The following is a 5,028-nucleotide window of genomic DNA, read 5'->3' as shown; positions in this document are numbered from 1 at the left end:
ATAGCTAAAACTACTCTCGTTCCTATCCCGTTCTGAGTGCCGAGATGTCCTGTCATTACTGCATTATGGAGCCGTTTACACTGTATAATAAACAGCACCTAACATTCGAGATGCCTACTTATTACCTTTTCCCTATGATATTTAATTTTATATGTCCTAGATTTTAACTTGTGCACACAACACACACACATACACACACACACACAAGATAAACAGTAGTGTTTCCTACACATCAACAGATTTCTTCAGTCTATCTCTCGCCCAGCAAAATGTCTTTTCCAGCAAAATAGTCTTCCTACCTGAAAACCTGCTTAGTGCCTACAATTAATTCTGTTTCGGTTTGTTAAACAGGAACCTTCACCATCTCATGTAGAATGGTCGGGGGAAGAATATTCTTCCATTCAAAAACTGTTCTAATTTTTAGAAACACGCGATGTTATTTCATATTTGAAGATTAACCTTTCTTACATATAAATTTACATATAAGAAAGCCCATGGGAGGTGGTCCTTATGCCAAGGAAGCAAGTCCACAGGGAAAATATTTAAAACAAGCAGTGATGGTGCCTGAAGTATTTTGATATTTGGCAGTATCTAAATTCAGCAGCCTATGTCAGCCACCTGTTCTATTGTATGTTCTGGCTTCTGAAGCTCTGTTCAGCACACCAGCACACACACATCCAGTCCTCCACCTTTTTAGCTTATGTATTCCATTCTTCTATCGTGTTATCATGTATTTTATTTTATGTGTTTCATTTCTTCATATTTTCTTAGCACCTTCTAGAGTATAGTGACAAGTTTTTACAGTGCTAAACTGAAGCCACGTCTGCTTCCTAAAGTTCATTTATGAAATTATCATTCATTGTTCACATGCAGAGCCATTCAATAATATTTCACATAAAACCACCAAGAACGCTCTACATAATGAATGCTGTGGAACATATCCCGGAGTGTTCTACTTGTGAAAATGCAAAGGAGCGACTGTTCACAATCAGAATGCTGTATGAAAAGAAGGTTTTCTCCTATTAAGTGAAACTAAAATGAAAGTTGGAGACAAACAAGCTTAGGAAGCCTTTACCTTAAAACAAAAAAGTAAATCTTGAGTAAATTTCTTACCATCTTCTGAAAAACTAATAAATTCTTAAACCCTAATGAAGGTACCTAAGAATTTCAATGCCCGGGTTGCAGTCAAAACACAGAAGAAACCAACTGCTGTCATGTTAGCCTAAACACAGAAAATCTTGCAGGCTGATATCTAGGCTACCAGAGCCAGTTAGCTTAGTCGGGCAGGAGGAGGGTGCACAGGGTTGGAGCATCAATTAAACTGCTTCTCTGGAATCACATACACTGGGAGTCCACCTTTTTTTTTGTTTTAATTTTTTTTTTAATGTTTGTTTATTTTTGAGACAGAGAGAGAAACAGACCATGAGCAGGGGAGGGGCAGAGAGAGTGAGACACAGAATCCAAAGCAGGCTCCAGGCTCCAAGCCGTCAGCACAGAGCCCGATGCAGGGCTCGAACCCACAAACCATGATATCATGACCTGAACAGAAGTCGGACGCTTAACCGACTGAGGCACCCAGGCACCCCTAGGAGTCCACCTTTTTAAGTGTTTTCCATAATACCATTGATGTAATACTTTTTCCAATCGCTCCGGTCTTCTCCGGCACCGGCACAGAGAGGAGTCAGCATGTTGCAACCTGCCCTCCCAAGTCCTTCTCCACTTGTTCTTAAAGGAGAAGGAGGAAATAAATATAAACACAATTTCAGAACAAAAAGGAAATACACATTTCCAGGATCCTTTTGACATCTGATTATACCTAGCAGAGCATTTTCCACTGATACAACACAATAATTATAATGGTACCCTAAAGTATGAGGACCATTTGTCATCCTTTTATGTTTCTTTTCATGTCCACAGTACATGATATCATCTAAACAAAGCAAGAGACAGGAGAAATAGCTCTTTATGGAGACATAGGCAGGTAGGTAGGTAGTAGGTAGGTAGACAAATGAAGCCTCAGGTAGAGGTTTGGCAATGATATAAAATCAAACAGGCAAACCTGTCCAGGCCAGGGGGCGTTGAGGGGGATTATAATACCTATGTCACCTATAATATTTGAATATGTACTGACTGGCATTGGATCAACATGTTACTGAACGGTGGCCATATCAACACAACACTCAGATGCTGTATCTGCATACCCACTTAAAAGCTAAAATTGGCAAAAATAACTTTACAGAGATACTGAAAGAACTCTAGATACACTCGCTGAAAGCTAGAGAGATTAGTGAATCAATGTAAACCACAAAGCAGAGTCTCTTAGGCATGATAGATGGGATTTTTTCAGTAAGCACAAGAGTGCCTCTTCTCTGATCTGGTCACTTTTTGCTGGTGTATAATAACACCTCACTTCCGCACAAAGCCATGAGATCTATGAAGCATTTACACTCTCCATTACTGTAACAGATCCTCACAATGAAGACAGGGGTGGGATCTCCCTCTCCATCCCCATTTTATGGAACGGGAAACTGAGTTTCCCTTTACAAGTTAGCGTTTGGGTTTTTTTTCATTCATTCAAAGCATTTTTCTCCTAAGACTTCTGTCTTCAGTCTGCTGGGCAGGGAAGGTCACATGCAAAATGGATACACACCAAATTCAGAAGGATTTGCTAATATCCAGGTCCTTCCAACAAAGCCAGTAAAAAGTCAAAAGCCCCCCAAGTTCTGTCTCCCAACCGAAGTGCTATTTAAAGGTAGACCGACAGGGAAGCCCGAGTTTCCCATAGATGTTTTTTGAGCTGGTCACTATGCCATGAGCGTATCCACACTTTCAGTTCGAGGTGGAAGAAAAAGCTCCTGTTTTTATCCCCAGCTCTGGCCCAACACACAGCTCTCCTGATCAAACAGATCTGGTCAAGCCCCTCCCCTACTCATTAACTTCCCATGGTCCCCAGTGCCTAGTAGATAAATATTTAACATGGTCAGTCCTTCAACGGTAGCTCCCACCTAGCATCCAGTATTCTCTCCTTAAATATCCAATCATCCTTAATTGTACCAGCCATGCTAAACTACTCTTGACCCTCAATGCACCATGCCTATTTCAGCCTCTGAACCTTTGCTTTGAGATGTGGGTCTCTCCTGCTTCTGGAAAAACCCACATTCCCCTGACAAGCTCCTATATATCCTTCGAAGCCCAGTTTTTATTAAAAGTCTCCCACGTTTCAGTCAATCTAGATCTTTCATCAAACTCTTATCCTCACATGCTACAAGGTTTTGTGGGTCTGGCTCCTCCAACAGACACGAGTCCCTGGAAGGCACTGGAAGCTTCCCTTATTTGCCCTTGAATACCCACAGTTACTGCATTTAATGGAGTAAAGTTAATTACTTATTGAATAGTTACCCCCAAATCCTAGCATCTCTTTTCAGAGGATGCTTTCTTGCCAGGGGATTCTCTGCATTGATTCTAGAAAGAATTTTGTTCATTTGGAGGGTTTGCTGTGTATTGGGGGAGGCAGATGGATGGCAGGTGACCCACAGGAAGCAGTTAGGGGACCACTGGGCATGGCCTTCAGGAAGTCAGAATTTGGAAAAAGGCCCAAAAAAGACACTATTTTATCCTTATCCTTGGATAATCCATCGTGCCTCTTTACAAGGGCAAAATTATAAGTGTCCTGTATACAGATGACAATGAAGGTTAAAAAAAAAAATCACACTTTAAAAGCTAACGAAGGCACTTTATGCTGTAGGATCCTGGGTGAGCCAGTTTGCCCGAATGAGGAAGGCTCATCCATCCATCCGTGGCTGTGAAGTCACCACCCACCTGCTTTGCGGTTCTTCAAGTTTGAAACTCTCCTAGCTGCTTGCATGACAGTAGTTTTCTGACTTCTGAACATGTCCAAATGAGCTGAATCTAGAAAACAGTGCATGAAGTTAACAAATCCCCCTGCCTTTGAGCCCCTGTTAGTGCTTCACAGAGGAATGGGGAACAGACTGCAAGTTCTAAAGCTGTGAAATTACATAGACCCTGTCCGTGAGGAAGGAAGGAAGGAAGGAAGGAAGGAAGGAAATATACATAGACGTTGTAAATAAATAAATAAATACTACATAAGCTTTGTAAATAAATAAACAAATAAATAAATGATAAATATTACATAGACTTTGTAAAGAAATAAATATCACAATAAACTTTGTAAATAAATAAATAAATAAATAAATAAAAATTACACAGACTTTCTGAGCAGGAAAGTATCTTCAAGACCATCTAACTCAAGGAGAAAATGGAGGCCCACCTAAAAGACTGGGCTTGCCCAAGGTCACGTCGAGTCTGGATCAGAACACCAACCAGCACCTTGAGCTCATTCAGCAGGCCAGCAGCTGACTGCTGTATCCTGAGAACCCAAGGGAAATTTAGAGGGGAATAAAGAATTTAAACAACAAAAAGGATGGTTTTAGTTATTTTTTTATTCTCTCCTCTTTATTCGTTTTTTTTAAGAGCGAGAGAGAGAGAGAGAGAGAGAGAGAGAAAGTGTGATCGGGGGAGAGAGGCAGAGGAAGAGAGAGAATCTTAAGAGGCTCTGTGTTCAGCATAGAGCCCAACTCTGGCTGGATCCCAAGACCCTGGGGTCATGACCTGAGCCAAAATGAAGAGTCAGACGCTCAACCGACTGAGCCACCCAGGTACCCCCAAAAGGATGATTTTAAAAGGAAGGTGCTAGTGCTCACTTTGGCAGCACGTATACTAAAATTGGAACAATACAGGGGAGACTAGCACGGCTTATGCCTAAGGATGGCACGCAAATTCATGAAGCGTTCCATATAAAAAAAAAAAAAAAAAAAAAGAGGGAATAAAAAACAGGACAGTTCTAAATTCAATGTAACATCCTGTCAGCTGATGTCCAAAAAAGCATTTTACTGTTCTCTACAGTGCTTCTTTTGGTGTTCTGCTACCAGCCAGCTAAAACAGGTACTATAACACTCACCACTGTTCCCTTCTTTGGAGAACATAGGAGCCATTCCATAAGAGTGTTAA

At 41.1% G+C, this 5,028-nt stretch overlaps 1 non-coding gene across 1 annotated transcript; it reads left to right on the top strand.

The window, feature by feature from the left end:
• Positions 1 to 4,713: 4,713 nt before the first annotated feature.
• LOC125928015 (U6 spliceosomal RNA) lies at positions 4,714 to 4,820 on the top strand. Its single transcript, XR_007459533.1, has one exon. It is a non-coding gene; the product is annotated as a U6 spliceosomal RNA (small nuclear RNA).
• The last annotated feature ends 208 nt before the right edge of the window (positions 4,821 to 5,028 follow it).

The sequence above is a fragment of the Panthera uncia genome, chromosome D4 (genome assembly GCF_023721935.1).
Source record: "Panthera uncia isolate 11264 chromosome D4, Puncia_PCG_1.0, whole genome shotgun sequence".
NCBI lineage: Eukaryota > Metazoa > Chordata > Mammalia > Carnivora > Felidae > Panthera > Panthera uncia.
This window is presented reverse-complemented; position numbering and strand designations above follow the sequence as displayed.